The 16,156-nt window shown below is 38.0% G+C and overlaps 1 protein-coding gene across 3 annotated transcripts in view; it reads right to left on the bottom strand.

Annotated features, from left to right (window-relative positions):
* EPS8 (EGFR pathway substrate 8, signaling adaptor) overlaps window positions 1-16,156 on the bottom strand; it is a 212,970-nt gene that overhangs the window by 175,673 nt on the left and 21,141 nt on the right. Inside the window, exon 1 of one of the 3 annotated variants that reach the window (XM_055280528.2) lies at window positions 4,070-4,657. The exons of 1 other annotated variant lie outside the window; for it this stretch is intronic. The gene's annotated coding sequence lies outside the window, so the exon portion shown is untranslated. Of the gene's footprint in view, window positions 1-4,069; window positions 4,658-16,156 lie in introns of those variants that run through there. One more of the 3 variants, XM_055280529.2, reaches the window with a different exon arrangement.

The following is a 16,156-nucleotide window of genomic DNA, read 5'->3' as shown; positions in this document are numbered from 1 at the left end:
AAATCATTTAGAAGGTCAAGGAATCCCAAGGTGGAATGCAGATTGTAACAAAGAAATCTAACTGTATTATAAATGTGTGCTACAATCTCACTGAAAAGGATAGGAGGAAAGGTGCTTAGCTGACTAACTAGAAATGAGTAGAAGCTGTGAGACTAAAAGCAAAAGGAATAGTACATAAACACTGTACTCTTGATGCTAAAGTTGTTTCCCATGGGAGCACAGGTTAACAATTCCAATGCTGCTATACATCTATGATAGAAATTAACGATTAAGCAAATGTATGGCAGATGGTGCAAGCCAGGTTTCCTCTCACTGTTGGGGTAAGTTTACATATAAACAAAAGGAGAAGGCTAGAATGATACCTGTGGTAATGAATTAGCATTACAGATAAAATGTAAATTCATAGTCAGTTTAACATGGATACAAACTGTTACATAAAAATATGTATAGATATGTTCATATACACATATGTATTTCCTGCTTTGTCACATGGGAGAACCTAGAAGCAATGATACCGCAGTAGCAACAAGCACACCTAGCACCCAGATCTTGGTTTCTAACATCATTCCCCAACAAAATGATCCAGATTCCTTGGAGAAATGACTGATTCCAGGACCGTGGCAAGATGTATACAGATGAACCTAGAGCATCTCATAGTACCAGAAAGTAAGGAAATGCTTCCAAAAAAACAAAATTCACATTGATGGTAGTATGTCAAAGAGGCACTGGAGCCAAGCTGTAACAAAATAAAGTAGCATTGTATTATAACCCAAAATATTTAGATCAATAGATTTTATATTTATATAATATATATATCCATGAGTCCAGAACAAAATAAATATGATTGAGTAAATAAATACATGGGGGAGAAGAGACAAATCTCCCACGGAGAAAAATATCCAAATAATTTATATAGATATTCTACCCTCAAAGGTGGAAGCATAACTCTCTACTCCTTAAGTATAGGCTATACACAGTTCCCTCCTTCTAAGAGCACAGCATGAAAAAGGTGGAGAAAAGTGGAAAAACCTGATAAACACTACCTCAGCCAGGTGATAAAGATGAGTATCACAGCGACAAATCATATTGATAGTATATACCCTCGATGTGAGATGAAAATGGCACATTACCAAAAACCTATAATCACAGTCTAATCACGAGATTAGAGATTTTTCTACCAAAAACCTATAATCACAGTCTAATCATGAGAAAAAAACATTAGATAAATTCCAATGAAAATGCATTCTACAAAATACCTGACCAGTACTCCTCAAACACCATCAAAAACGAGGAAGTCTAACAAACTATCACAGCCAAGAGGAGCCTAGGGAGACACTACAAGGAAATACATTTAGTGGTGTCCTGGATGGTAAGGTCCTGGAACAGAAAAAGGACATTAAAAACTAAGGAAATCTAAATAAAGTATAAACTTTGTTAATACTAATGTACTGATACTGGTTCATTAATAGAAACAATTACTAATAATACAAGATGTTAATAAGAAGGGAAGCTGGTATGGGGGTATATAGACACTGTATTTGTAGCTTTCCTGTAAATCCAAAACTTCTGAGAAATAAGGTCTAGTTTTGTAAAATCCCATTTAGGAATGCATCTAGAAAATACTGAAAAGGTTACAGTGAAGCACTGAAGACCCTTAAACTTTCTTGCATATATTCAACTTAAAATGTTTGCAACTATTCCAATGCAGAATTTTTCTTACAAAAACATTGTCAATCACTAACAGCTGCAAACAATTTCATGTAGTATTAATAATTCCCAGGAGGGATTTACTATAGCCAGAATACTTTAATTAAAATTCCACTTTTTCCCCCGACATACCTCTACAGATGTCCAAAAGTTTGTACCCTATCATTAACTTAACGTTGTTTTGTGATGATCCGTGTAACTACCAAGTATGTTTCATACAACTCAGGAAAGCTGCGTTGTATATAAATATTACATAAATCAGTGCTAAAATATTCATCCAATAGAACTTCAAGTATCTAAAGAGACAACTTTTAAAAAGCTATCATTTCCTATTCTGGATACTATGTTCTCTTATACAAACCTTGGTTCAAGTGACCTGCTGCAGAATTAAAAGAAGTACGTAAAAGAAGGGAGTAGAGAGAAGAATAAAAAGCAGTAGGGTAAAGGGTGTGAAATAGAGTGTAAGAAAATAACTAGGATTTGGAATGTAATAAACACAAAGTAGAGGGTAGCAAGCCTATGCCATAGCATAGAAAAGAACTGGTATCTGAAAAGAATCAGTATTGATAAAATCTTGAAAGCAGGAAAAAGCTAGAAATAAAAACAAAATGAATCTTTACGTTTGATCACAAACAAGCAAAATATTCAAAATTAGACATTAGGTTCCTGACGGGAAACAAAAGAAACATCACCCTATTAAGAGTGGGGCTACTAATAGTATAAGTTAAATTACACTTACTGGAAATTACTATACAATATTCAATGACATTGGGAAGCGAAAAAAATTACAAAGAGAATGCACCAAGTCTTGTAAACAGCGGTTATCTCAGAATAGTAGAATTAAAAGCAAATTATATTTTCCTTCTTTTTTTCTGCTATAAAGTGAATGACTTGTGGTGCAATCTTACAAAGTCTCAATCTGTGTATTCTGCACTAAAGGCATTATATTAACACTATTGTATTTGTGATACATTCTACCTTACCCTTTATGTGACAATTCTATACTGTTTGTCAAATTGTAAGTAAAATTGTGAATTCGTGACCAAAAATTTTCCACACCAGCAACTTAAGAACTACAGCAATATGTTTAGAAAACTGCGATCCCAAACAAAAAATCTATACTAGGTGAGACAGGATGACATTGACTTTAATTCCAATAGACTCACTACCACATGATGCCCATTACTAGTGCTCACTTTCCAGAACCCAAGAAGCTGTGGAAGAATGGAGTCCTTTCAATGAAAATCAACTAGAGGCAATACACAACACAGTTACTTTGAGGGGTTTTTTTCAATTTAAGAAGATTGCCCGGAATCCTAACTCTCCTATTTCCCAAAAATGACAAAGCCAAAAAGTCACTCTTCACACATCTGAAACCAAGTTTTACCTGAACTCATCCTAACATATTAGATCTTTTACCTATTCCCCTTACTATCTAACGCAAGAAAACTTGAAAAGAGAAGCAGTAACACATTTCACTGAAACATATTTTGTAAAGGAGGATTCTAATTCCTAATGCTTCACCGCTCTAGATGTCTGCGGATTTCAAATCCTAATACCACGGCGTCCTGCCCCCCCGCGAGATTCCAACAGTACTACGGGCCCTATGGGAGGAGGAGGATTTGAGAAACACTGCAGGAGAACGATCGGTGCAAAGACTTTGCAAACAGTAGTCCTAGGAAGGAAAGTAAGAGTGAGAACATCGGAGACAGCAGGGGGTACATGGGTGGGGAAACCCATTTCAAATGCATGAACTGACCACAACCGGAGAAAGGCCGTCTGTCTTCCCAAAAGTAAAATGGTGAGTAAAGTGGAGCAAGCTAAGAAAGTCAACAGCCTTAGGCATTGACAACGATTCCGAAACAATTAGCTATCTTAATTCGAGGGGGTAAACGGGGGTGGGACCCTGCCCTAAAGGGTCATTTTGAAAGGAACCCCTCCCCATTTGAGGCGTGTCGGCAGAGCAGCTCACAAATCCCAAGTCTACATAATAAGCCGAGATAGGGATACTCGGTCTGCAGTCGCCCCAGGGACCAGATGAGCGCAGGTGTATCTGCGGAAGCTCAGGTTACCATGAATATCATTGGGCCACGGCAAACCCTCCCTGCCCAGCCTCCCGGAGCCCCGGGCGCGGGTCTGCACGGGCCCCGCGGATTGCCCGGACCCGGCGAGCGGACGCCTCCGGCCGCAGCGCCCTCGCGCACCTGGCTGCCAACACCAGTTGAAAGCAGTCAAAGTGAAGGCGGGCGGACGCGGCTCCTGGCACCGCTCCGATTCCAGCACACAAAGGCGGATTTTTAAAATCGAGAGAGTCAAAGCCGCCGGACCCCCGGATCGGCGCCTTTCGCCAAGGGGCTCTTACCTCGGATCCGCCCTCGGGGCCACGGCTTTCCCTGGAGACGCCGCGAGCCCAGACGAGGTGGGAGGGGACCGGGAGAAAGCCCCCCAATCTGATTCGCGCCCAGCCAGTCGTGCGCGAGCCGCGGAGCCGCCTCCTGCGCCCAGCTGAAGAGCAGCGATCTCCGAGGCAAGCACAGCGCCGGCCTCGCGCCGGGCGAGACCGCCTCGCTAGCTGCTGCCTGTGAAGTCTGGAGCCGCCCGCCCGCTCGCGGCCAGTGCCAACCGCGCGCCGCGCATGCCCAGTGCCCGCGCGAGGAACGAGCGGGCGGGCGGGCGAGTACGCGCCGCGCAGCCAGGAGGGGAATCCGCTATCCGGGTCTTGCCGGCAGCCGAGCCGCGGAGTTCTGGTCGACTCCAGCGCTAGAGGCTAAGCGGCCGGTGAGGTCGCGTGGGCGGGAGAGGGACTGGAGGAAAGGAGACGGGGCGCTGCGCCAAGTTATCAAAGCCGCGATCAAAGTCGGACCAAGGCAGGGAGTCGACTGCGAGTTTCCAGAAGTGCCCTAGCAGGACTGACTAGCAGCCAAGAGGCGCGGGAAGGGGCAAAGAGCGTGTGGAGAGCTTCGCCCCCGGCGAGGATGGACGTCCCGGGCGGAGGGAGCGCTCGGGTTGCAACACCGGGTCTGGCTGCACACCTCTTATCCCCTGCCCTTTGGCGGCAAACAAGCAGCACCTAATGACCAGCCAGGCTTCGTCTTCCTCCTCTGGCCATCGGGCCTATTTTCCCCCTTTTGTCGCTTTCCTCTTTTTTTTGTCTCTCCAACCCATGCGGTAAACTGGTGGTGCCCAAGGCCCTCCATCGGGTCCCTGAGAGTCTCCCAACTGCCGGTCCTTAGCGCCAGCCTGCAAGCCCAGACCCGCCTCGCCCGGCTGCCTGGGAGCCTATTTTTCATGTAGCTCTTGCCAAAAACCCTGATGTGGTTTGAAGTAGTGGAGGCTTCTTTCACTTTGTGCCTCTCGTACCTTAACCAACCCTCGTAACCTCCTCTCTGAGTAGCTCATGGAGCCTCTAAGAGAAGTTCATGTTCTCATAGACATTGTGTTTTCTCACTCTTAAAACTCCTCATTGTCATAGCTACTCCCCCAATCCCCCCATGCTGTCCTAACTTCGAAGTCAGTTGACTTCCAGAAGTCCACGAAAGCCTATAAATTAAACTCGGTTAAAAGAGATTGGACTTGCTTGCTTTGTGAAGCAAATAAAAGCACAGTCAGGGAGAAATGACATAACATGCCAAGGTGGACATTAAAACCATTCTAAAAGTTGGAATCGATCTAACGGCTAAGTCCAATCCCCTATTTTAAGTGAGAATCCTCTCTCCAATATTTCCACCGGACCACTATCCACTTGAACATTTCCAATGTTGCAAATTTCTGTTTTTATCATTACATATAACCATGATTATTTGTTGAATATTTACCTATGCCAGGAACTGAGCAATTTACACACGTTACTCCTAGTCCTTAAAATGAGATAGGCCTTATTATACCTATTAAACACATTAGGAAAATGAAACCCAGAAGTTTCCTTCTTTTTGCCAAAGCCAATGCTGACGCCAGAATTAACAACCAGGTCTGCTTAACACTATAGCTTGTATCATTTATGAACATCAAATCAACTTCCCTGATACTACTGGTCTTGGTTCGGCCCCTAGGAACCACACAATATGAATCTCATTCTTTATAGACACTGCAAGCCTTGAGATAGTAGGAGCAACTATTAAGTAACCAACAGATCTAATACATTTCTTCAAAAATTCTTTTAAGTGTTCTTCAAATAACAGTGAGCTGCCATAATCACACTACTCACCTTGCTTTGAATGTGTTTTGATTTTTCATTCTCCTCTCTAAATTGTGCACTCAGAATACAACATTCAAATACAGTGGGCCAAGAACTGAGTTCCAGTTCTCCAGCTGCTGATCAGCCACCCCTTTGATTCAAGCACACACTACCTAGATTCAAATAGAACACCCAAGTCTATTTCACATGAACTAAATTAAACCATATCTTCCACCTTACATAGTCTATACTTATATGTATTTAAATCTTAATTTTTGTTTTATTCTTATTAAATTTTATCATGTTTGTTTTAGGACATAATTTCTGATAAATACTAGTGATCACTTATAAAATTTGTAAATTTAATAAATATATCATTTGGCTCCATTTACATCTAGTAAGAAACAGTAACACAGAACAGGCTTTAAAAAGAGCCTGTGATATTATAAAATATATATTTGGTCTTCATCCGATTTCCAGACATATAGCTCCTAAAATCCTTGAAATCTCCAAAGTGATGAATATCTTTTTGTATTTTAATGAATTGGGTGATGGCTGGGGGCTCCTGGATAGCTTCAGGATGGGGACTGGTCATAGGAAGGACCAAGACATGATTAGTGTGTTGGGACTTTCAGCCCCGCCCTCTAACTTCCGGGGTTGATTAAGCTGATCACCAATGGCCCATGACTTGATCAGTCACACCTACGCAATAAAGCCTCCACAAAAAAAAAAAAAAAAAAAAAAAAAAAAAAAAAAAAAAAAAAAAAAAGAATGGGTTACATGCACTTCCAGAGAGGGGAACATGAATAACTAAACACTTGGAGATTCCTGGATGGCAGTGCTCCCAGAGAGGGCATAAATCACCCTATGCATCTCTTCAACTGTATCCTCTGTAATATCCTTTATAAGAAAATGGTAAACATGTTTCCCTGAGTTCTGTGAGCAGGTCTAGCAAAATAACCAAACTCAGGGAGGGAGTCACGGGAACCCTAATTTCTAGTTGTTCAGCCAGAAGCACAAGTAAAGCCCCCTGGGGCTTTTTTGTTTGGCATCTGAAGACAGGGTAGTCTTGTGGGACTGAGCCCTCAACCTGTAGGATCTGACATTATCTCCAGGTAGATAGTTTCAGAATTGAATTGAAGACACCCAGCTTGTGCTGCTGCAGGATTGATTGGTTGATTGCTGGTAGGGGAAATTCTCACACACTTCTTGGTAACCAGAGCTTACAGAAGTCTTCTGTGTTGATTGTTGAATAAGAGAATAGAAAAAAATACTTAGGTGTGGGGTTTCTTTTCCCCTATATCTTCAGACAGCCCACTGCCAAAAGAGATCTCCAAGATAACAGTCATTTATGAACCAACACTTTTCAAGCACTTTAGTTAATGCAACCATACCATAACCAACATGGAGTTCATGAAGGTTTTCTAGATGTTTTGCTGAAATAAAGATTTACTGTTTCTAGCATCCCCAAATCAACTGGTCCAAGAAACTCTTTCAAAAAAAAATGAAGCTAGTTAGGAAGCTAGTTAAATAAGATCTGTTTTCAGATTAACCCATTCTGGTATTAGTGATCCCCACTAAAACCATTGTTAATAATCTGGCTTATACTTTTGTTAAGAATCTATGTCAAACTTACCTATTTGGAGTATCACTATACACAAGTTTTTCCTTTTTGAAAATCTCATTAGTTTATGTTGGCATTTGGGATGAAAATGATGTAGGAATTATGTAGAACGGAGATAGATACCTGGAGTGAATGGGGCATTCAAAATACGGAGCAGGCCAGGCACATTGGCTCACATCTGTAATCCCAGCACTTTAGGAGGCCAAGGCCAACCTATCATCAGAGGACTGGAGGTGGAGATTAGCCTGGGCAACATGGCGAAACCCCATCTCTACTAAAAATACAAATATTAGCCAGGCATGGCGGCAAACGCCTGTAGTCCCAGCTACTTGGGAGGCTGAGGCATGAGAATCACTTGAACCCGGGAGGCAGAGGTTGCAGTGAGCCAAGATCATGTGACTGCACTCCAGTCTGGGTGACAGAGCGATACTCTGTCCCAAAATTTAGGAGCAGAGTCTACAGCTGGGTATAAATGCTACATACAGAAAATGTGGAGAAATTATAGTGACTGAATTTTATCTGGGGAGTAAGAGCTATCTCCACATTACCCAAGAGTCAGAATTCTCCAAACATCCCCGTTCACTCCCACTCCCCAATCTGATGTATGAATATAATTTAGGGACTGCTGTGTATACCTCTGTAGACTCACAGCCTTAAAGCCATATAACATAAAACATATCCATGAGTAAATCAAGAAAAGGTACACTGTAGCTTAGAATATTATTATTATTATTATTATCTAAATCTTCTAAATATAACTTGGTAGACAAGTAATTTCAGGTTGGCTACCACCCTTGTTATTATTTCACATTGTTGAAAGAACAAACCAAATTGCCTGGATTATTATATTTGTTCTCACTTTAGGAGGTGCTTGGGCTTGCTTCTTACTTTGTAACTGATGTTTATATTTCTTGTTAGTTATGGTTCTTTACACCCATTTGGGTTATCAAACTCAATTTGCTTTAGCCTTCAAATGTCAAAATGCCCTAATTTCTTTTGTAATATGTAATTAGAAATGTATGGAAATTTTGAAGCATGATAGGAAGTATTCTTAACAAGGAAATTTTTTCCAAATATAACCTCTATTTTCACCAAAAAGAAACTATATTAGTTAAAAATAAATAAATGAATATACAACTTTGCTTACCCATGGATGAGATCTTTTGCTTTTCCATATTTTTTAATAATCAAGAATTAAGTTTTCCACAAAGGGAAGAAAATCCAACCAGTGTTACTTGAGTAAAAAGCATCTGAAAAGAACTTGAATCTTTTGAAGAATTTAATGAGTGTGAAATGGTCATTCATTCAACAAATGCTTTTGGACTCAACTAATAATTATAATTTGAAATAATAATGTAGTTGAATCCAATAGTGTAGCTGAGGTAAGAGGGTAAATCAAGAGAGACCTTTGAAAGAAGGAAAAAGGGGAAAGAGACCAAATGAAATACATGAAAAAGGTAATGAAAATCTAAGAAAAAAGAGGAAACAAAATAAAATGTAGAGGACATTGGGAGCTCCTTCAGGCAAAGAACTCCCCATCTTATACACTATACTTATATGCATGTAGAGAGTTGGCATGTATGTTTTTTTAAGCTTCACACAAAAAGGTAAATTAGATGATTTGAAAAGTTCTCCAGCTACACATCACCTGGATCCTGCATAAAATATACTTTGATATGCATTGTAGGACTCTGAGATAGTAAAGGGAATCTCTCAGGGTCCAAAATGAAAACAAAACAAAACAAAATTGCTGAAGCAGGTGGGGTGGGCAGTAATCTTTTAAATAAGACTAAAACCGGCTACAAGGTGAAGAAGCTAATCTTTTAAATCCCATGTTAGCTGACTCTGCTGGAAGGAAGTCAGTATGGTTTCAGGTCCTTGGGCCCACAAGTTCCCAAGAGAGATAGACAGAAATCCTCTTTGGAGAAAAATAACCTCAAGTTAGTGTCCCAGAATTTCCCACAAATAAACATCAACCAAATAGGAATTCATAATCAAAGATCTCAAGCCATAGAAAATTCTGCTGACATGAGTGTTAGCAGAATAAACAAACATAACTCGATATATGAGGCAAAAAAACTAATTAGCTATGATCTGGCTGTATAAAGAAATTAAAAATTAAAATCATAAATAAATATCTAAGATGACTAGGCATACATGAAAAAGAACCCACTAGAACTTTTGGAAAAGAAAAATATAACTGCTAAAATATAAAACCCCATAAATGAGTTAAAGAGTAGATTAAACATAGTTGAAAAGAATAATGTAAGCTACATATGAAGAAATTATGCAGAATGCATCACAGAAGGTGAAAAAAGACAGAAAATAATAAACATTAAGAGACATGGAATATAGAGAATGTTAAGGTATTACTCATCTCTAATTAGAATCCCAGAATGAGAGACTACAAAGAATGGAGTAAAGATAAGAGAAGACACACTAGCTAACACTGTTCCCAGATTAACATAGGACATGAATCTACAAAAAGAGGAAGTTCTGGCTATGTCCATGTATCAAGTAGGATACTTGAAAAGAAAATGAAATAGAGACAGTACATATACATGTATCACATAAGATGTATGAAAAAAAGCAAACCAATATAAACTACAGTGAAATTTCAAAACACCAGGGGAAAGGCAATCTTAAAGGAATCGAGGGGGGGAGTATTATTTACAAAAGAAAAACAAGTAGGCTGAATAATTTTCAACAGCAATATGGCAGCCAGAAGAGAGTGGAATATCTTCAAAATCTTGAATGAAAATGGCTGTCAACCTATAATTTAGTGTCCAGAAAAATTACATTTTGTGAACAAAAATGGAATTAAGACATTTTTATATTAAAAACTATTCTTTTTACCACCTTCACTAGATGAACTTCTGAAGTACACTTTCAGATGAAGGAAAGTGACCCAGTAAGAAATACTGGAATACAAGAAAAAATGGTGAACAAATAAGCTGATTAACATTTGGGTTAATATAAAGAGGCCTGGTCTGTACAAAATGATATTAACAAATAATATGAAATTGTGAGGCTTAAAAGACACAATTTAAATGCTAGAGAATAACTTAGAAGTGAGAAGGAGGATAATTAGAGTTAAATCATTCTAAGGTTCTTGTATTGTTTTGAGGAGGTTAATATATTAATTTTAAGTGTCCTTAGGAAAAATATTCACACTAAGATTTTAAGAGAAATGATCTATGTGGTACTTCACAACCTCAATTTTACAGGTAAACACACACACATACAAAGGTCATAAATCGTAGAGTTGGTATGTGATGAAGTTGGGATTTGAATTCAAGCAGAGAACATGGTTTTGACCATTATGCTCTAAATATCTTAAAGACTAAAAGAACGGAACTGTGATGTAGAAATTCCAAACCAGTAGAGGAAGGGAAAAAGAATAAGAAGTAAACAAATATTAACAATCAATCTTCCTCTGTAAGCCATAAAAAAGCAAGAAAAAAGAAATGTAGAAGAAAAGGAGACACATAGAAAGATAGAAGATAACGACTGAGGAGAAAAACATTCAAACATGTAAATAATCACGATATAAAAGGACTAAACTCTAGTTAAAAGACAGAGTCAAGGTAGTTTTTAAAGATATAGCTATATGTTATTTACAAACATAAGAACGTGGAAAACTTAAGATATATCAGTTATATAATTATTAAAGCTGGTATAGCTATGTTGACATCACACGCAATGGACTTCAAGATAAAAAAGCATTATTGTGGCTAGAAAAGGTCATCACATAATGATAAAATCTACAAGAGGAAATTGAAAAACCTATTATCACAGTGTAGCTATTTCAACACCCATTCAACCACTGTTAAGTTATTGATATCTCTCTATATCTCTCTCTCGATATATATATAGATTACTTATATAGAGACCTATATCTATCTATCTATGTATATATTATACATATAATACATATGTGGCATATAGCAATTAGAGAATACACATACTCAACAAACCCATAAGAAATATTTGTAAAAATTAACCAGCATACCTTAATACATTTCTGAGAATTTGCATCATCTAGAAAAGGGGTTAAAAATCTTTTTATGTAAAGGACCTGATAACAAAAGCTAAGGTTTTGGAGGTCAGTGGTCTCTGGTGCAACTACACAACTCTGCCACTGTGTAACTCAATAGCAGCCATAGATGATACATAAGCAAATGACCTTAACTATGTCCCAATTAATGTAAGACCCACTAAATTTGAATTTTATGTAATTTTTACACACCTCAAAATATTATCCTTCTTTTGTGTTGTTTGACCATTCAAAATGTACCAACCATTCTTAGCTTGCCAGCTGTAGAAAAACAGGTGACAGGCCAAGTGTGGTCCATAGGGTGGTGATTCATTGACCTCTGATCTTGACTCATCTGTTTCTAAGGCAGTAGAGTTAGAAATCAATAGCAGACTAATTTTTTAAACATTTAAGTTTAAAATGAAATTTTAATTAATTGTACATTTTAATTTCTAAAGATTAATTTAAATGGGATTTAAAAACAGACTCCCTGCCGGGCATGCTGGCTCATGCCTGTAATCCCAGAACTTTGGGAGGCCAAGGAGGGCAGATCACGAGGTCAGCAGTTCAAGACCAGCCTGACCAATATGGCAAAACCCCATCTCTACTAAAAATACAAAAAAAATTAGCTGGGTGTGGTGGCACATGCCTGTAATCCCAGCTACTCGGGGGCTGAGGCAGGAGAATCACTTGAACCCAGGAGGAGGAGGTTGCAATGAGCTGAGATCCCACCACTGTACTCCAGCCTGGGTGACAGAGCGAGACTCCATCTAAAAAAAAAAAAAGGACTCCCCAATAATGTATGATAGAAGAAGAAATCATAATAATAAAATTTATAAATAGGTAAAACTGCAAGAAAGAGAAATAAATTCTTGTATATTCTGTTAACAAAATATTCTATAGCAGTGAACATGAGGAAGCAACCACTATGTTCCACAGTGTAGATTACTCTTAGAAACTTAGAGCTGAGTGAAAAAAGCCATAGAAGATTATGCACGATAAAATATCATTTTTAGAGAGCTCAGGAAAGCATAACTAAATGATTTATTATTTAGGAGCAACACACGTTTGTTAAAAATTTGTTTGTAAACAAAGGAATGTTCATCACAAAATTCAGGATAGTAGTTACCTCTGAAAGGCAGGAAAGGAATGAAATGAGGAAGCTAACACAGTTAAGTTGTATTAGTATTGTAAGGTGAATCATAGGTGCTCATCTTAATTACTATTCTTGTCCCTCCTGGGAGAAAAATTGTGGAATTGCATACGGTAGGGAGGACCTTAATGCAGGGAGACAACCATGGCTAGGGAAAGGCTAAAAGAGATGAGACAGAATGACAGAAGAAGGACAATGGAATTGTTGCTCTAATTTGTGGTGAAAATGCTCCAGTCATATTCTCTTATTTACCTGGACTCAGGTCATCAGAATGTCTCATTCCCTATTATCTCTGACATTTGAATGACTGATGAGCTCTGTAGATTTAAAAACAAACAAACAAACAAAAAACTCCTTTCTGAACAAGAGCACAGATACTCTGTTTCCAATTTCAAATGTGAAAGTTTGTTTTTATGGTTTTTATGAAAAGGTTGATTTCCTCCAGAAATTTTAATGTTCTGTATAACTGAAGGAAATTTAATTTTTGAATTTGAGAGTTATTGATCCATTTACTAGTAACAGCTGTATGTTCTTTAAAATGCAAAAGAGACATTTGTTTTATCTTTTTGAGAGAATGGTGCTGTTTGTTCTGCAGAACTGGAAATTTGCCATTTACAAACAGCACTTATCTCACTATTTACACCTTTTTCTAATCAGATCTAGGCTTTTTATTTTCCTACTTGTGCCTAAGCAAAAAAAAAAAAAAAAAAAAAAAAAAAAAAAAAAAAAAAAAGCAGATGAGAATGAAAAGGGAAGAAAATAAAATAACTGTGGGGGAAAAAATCTTCAAAAAACTATCTATTTAAAATTATAGTGGAGCTTTAAAATGGAATTCTACTATACAATCGAAAAGAATGAGGTGGTGACATTACTAGCTAGGATAGACAGCAAGATATATATTTATTAAGGTGGGGGGAGACAGCATGTTGCAATACATTATGTAGTATGAATTAACTTATGTAAAAAAGAATAACAAATAAATATAAGCCAACATTTTACCAGTATTTTTATGGGAGAGGGGTGACAGTGTAATAGGAGTCACTTTCACTATTTCAGTTAATTTATATCTATAATTGAATTTTAAGCCATGGACCTGTATTATTTTGTAGCAGAGAAAATTTAACTTAGTAATATTTTATTATTCATTGTGGATTTTTCATGTTTCTCAATTCTTTACTCCTGCTAGGACTCGGGCAGATTTTTAAAACTCCCATCCCTAATGTCCAAAGTTGCATTTTTGTATCTTTAGGATTGCTGAGCTAGAATAATCCTTAGGCTATTTAACAATTCTCCCTGGGTAAGCTCATTGGCATTGCAAACACAGACACTGTTTCCTTTAGTTGGCACCCAAACTTTCTTCTTCCTTAACAGTAGAATCCTCAGCAGGCAAAATAAAACGAAAGAAAACTCCTATTACGAATTTGGAAAGTTTTAAAATGCAAATTCACATTTATCAATAGCTATCTCACTGAGATCACTTGTACTCAAGGTAATTCCAACAACCTTAAAGATCATTTTCCTGATCACAGCACAGAAATCCCAGTTTCGTTTTTACTTTGGTTTTTTTAATCAAAAATTCATTGGTTGCTAAGAAATCCCAATTTGGGCAAGGCAAGAGCAAATATATCCCACAGATTTTAAATGTAACTTCATCTTAAAGGACTCAGAAACACATACACAACCCCCAACACACACACAGAGAAAGAAAGAGAGAATCTCTAAAGTGTACTATAAACACTTGTTGGCTTTCCAAAAACACTGTTTCGTATCACTTTAATGAACACTTTTTAAATGCAAATCTTTCAAAGTATTTTCTTCACTTTATCATATGAAGGATGCATTTCTTTCTTTCCTCTCTTCTTTCCTTCCTTCATCCTTCCTTCCTTCCTTCCCTCCTTCCTTCCCTGCCTCTCTCTCTTTCTTTCTTTCTTTCTTTCTTTCTTTCTTTCTTTCTTTCTTTCTTTCTTTCTTTCTCTCTCTCTGTCTCTTTCTTTCTTTCTTTCTTTCTTTCTTTCTTTCTTTCTTTCTTTCTTTCTTTCTTTCAGACAGAGTCTCACACTGCCACCCAGGCTGGAGTGCAGTGGCACAATCTTGGCTCACTGCAACCTCTGCTTCCCGGGCTCAAGCAATTCTCCTGCCTCAGCCTCCCAAGTAACTGGGATCACAAACATGTGACACCATGCACAGCTAAATTTTGTATTTTTAGCAGAGATGGGTTTTTGCCATAGTGGCCAGGCTGGTCTTGAACTCCTGACCGCAAGAGATCTGCCCGCCTCGGCCTCCCAAAGTGCTGGGATTACAGGCATGAGCCACTGCACCTGGCCAAAGGATGCATTTCTGATCTTTTTAACCACACTCATCATTCTGGGCATTCATGACTGTACTACAGAGGTACACAACCCTTTAATCAAAACCCTTGTAACCAGATGTTTTTAATTTTGTACAGGGAACATGGTACTTATACCATAAATTCGTCCCACCCCAAATAAGGTCTGTAATTAACACATTATTTCTGCAGCAAAACATATTCCCACAAATTAGAATGAACTTCCTAAGTTGCCTCACATCAGTTCAGATAAGATTTGCTGCCAAACAAGTATAAGACAAGTTAGGCTTTGCTACCAAATGGAATTTGAAAACAAACAATCCAAACAAACAAACTTAAAAAAAAAATGAGTCTTTTGATTTGACACTGCAGATAAGTCACTGCACACTTATATAACAGTGACTAAAAGGGTGCCTGAGTTGTTTTGTCTTGGACGTAGAGGTCATGGCTATCATTTTGAGGACTCGAGGTCTGCTTCTCTAAGTCTTCCTGCCTCTATGCAATCTGGCATCCTCCCATCTGTTTTGTTGCTATGATTTCCTCTACCACCTTTCCTGTCCTGTTAATTTATTACTTTTAATCTGCTGTGACTTAATGAAATAGATACCAACATTATAATTATGTATGAAATTAGAGTAAGTTGGTTTTACATCAGAAGACCAAAAGTTGTTTTATAATAAGATATATAAACTTTGCTCATATTCATGATAAAAGCTATTTCAACAATTTAGAGGCTTTTTTGTTTGCTAGTGATTCGCACCTGTATTTGCAATTTTTGAGATACTTATCTTTAAAAAAAACCCTCCACTCCCCACTCTGAGAAAAAAAGAGAGAGAAAAAAAGAGAGAGATACGTTGTCTCATTTTATAGATGTCGTCTATTTTCAGGATCTGACACCTTATAAAACCATATTATTATAATATATGCATATATGACATTTTGGTCGTTGAAAAATAAGTTAAAGTTTAAAACTTATTCACTCTAGCACAAAAAAAGATTATGACGATAAATAGTGAAGTATTTGTAAAATATTAAAAGTAGAATCTCAGCATGACTTTTGTAAACAATAACAGTCAATTGCCAATATTTTTATTATCGCTCAACTTGCAAGTCCTTCCATATTCTGCCCCTGCCTT

This window comes from Symphalangus syndactylus, chromosome 5 (assembly GCF_028878055.3).
Source record: "Symphalangus syndactylus isolate Jambi chromosome 5, NHGRI_mSymSyn1-v2.1_pri, whole genome shotgun sequence".
Taxonomy (NCBI): domain Eukaryota; kingdom Metazoa; phylum Chordata; class Mammalia; order Primates; family Hylobatidae; genus Symphalangus; species Symphalangus syndactylus.
This window is presented reverse-complemented; position numbering and strand designations above follow the sequence as displayed.